At 36.8% G+C, this 1,534-nt stretch overlaps 1 protein-coding gene across 3 annotated transcripts in view; it reads left to right on the forward strand.

Moving 5' to 3' along the window:
• LOC106880998 (protein PIF) overlaps window positions 1–1,534 on the forward strand; it is a 51,354-nt gene that overhangs the window by 14,764 nt on the left and 35,056 nt on the right. The gene's annotated exons all lie outside the window — the stretch shown is intronic.

A 1,534-nucleotide genomic window follows, 5' to 3' on the forward strand; every position in this document is an offset into this window, starting at 1 on the left:
TTATATTAAGCAAACTTTCGCCCCCTCCTTTTCGGCATATTCCATACATTCATGCAATTTCACGAGTGGGATAACCACCTCTCTCATTTCCAACTGAGGCACAGTCACATTCAGCTTTCCTGCTACCGACGCGTAGCTTCCAGTTCGTTCTTAAAAACACGAGCTTGCTGCGCAAGCTGTGTGTTCTGTAAAAACGCAACAAATCAAAAATAAATCAACAATTTTAACAACTCAGTATTAACGTACCTGGGCAGACGCCTTCAACAAAACAAATAACACATATGTTCGAGGGAATCTCAACAAAATTGATTTTTTTTATTTCCTACAATGGGCCAAACATAGATGGCACATTACAAAACAATTCGTTTAGATATAAGGACAAAATGAAACAATTAGCCTTAGCAAACTAATTTGGGCACTAAAAGATAGTAACAAATTATATTCGAGTACCTGGGGAAACCTTGTAGAATAGGCGATAATGGATGTGACGTTTGTGTGGAAGAAATGTACCAAATTTTTTATTTTAAATTTACTCTTATAAACGTAAGACAGGAACAGGTTCTAAGATGTCCACACTTGAGAAAACATACCCTTAAATCAACACAACTCACCATCTATAGTAATTATGCTAGTTACAATAATGATTATAATAATTAATGGTATTTATACTACTACTAATAATAATGGTTTCAAATGTTGACACAAGGCTACCAATTTCGGGGGAGGGAAAAAGTTGATTACATCGACCCCAATACTCAACTGGTCCTTATTTTATCGACCTAGAGAGGATAAAAGGCAAAGTCAACCTCGGTGGAATTTGAACTCAGAACGCCAAGACGGACGAAAAGCCGTTAAGCATTTTGCTCGGCCTCCAAACGATTCTGCCAGCTCACCGCCTTACCACTCCTACTACTTACAATAATAACAATAGTATTAATGAGGGTATAAAACCCGAAATAAGTAAAAAAAAAACCTCTGAATAAATAATGTACTCCATACAGCAACATGTAAACAAAACTGCTACAATTAATTGAAATCCGAATAAACATTTTAAAACCACGTTTCGACTGTAATACCTGCGAAGGTGATTATAAGACCAGCATTCCTACCTTCAACCAATGCAGGACGCTTCTTTGAATCAGTTCACTTTGAAAATCTCGTGAGTGATTGAACCTTGATGAAATTGTAACGACTAGATGCATAATTGCTTACAAAGCAATGTGCAGTCGCTGCAGTCGAAACGTATGTCGGTCAGCTGTATATGCTGTAGAAAACTTTTAAATGCACAAGTTTTGGGACGTGAACAAATCTCCACTCTCCTTTTCGTTATCAACGTTATTTGCAGTTCTGAATAGGAACACGGAATTATCCTATGAGTGAAGTTTACCAGTATCAGTATCTCTTTCTAGCCTTGAGTACTATATAATAGACCGTTGTGGATAGCCGGCATTTTAACCAATTTGAGTGATAATACTGTATTCGCCAGGATAACTTATCCCTTTTATACTCTCTCTCTCTATCGTGAATATATATA

This window comes from Octopus bimaculoides, chromosome 8, assembly GCF_001194135.2.
Source record: "Octopus bimaculoides isolate UCB-OBI-ISO-001 chromosome 8, ASM119413v2, whole genome shotgun sequence".
NCBI lineage: Eukaryota > Metazoa > Mollusca > Cephalopoda > Octopoda > Octopodidae > Octopus > Octopus bimaculoides.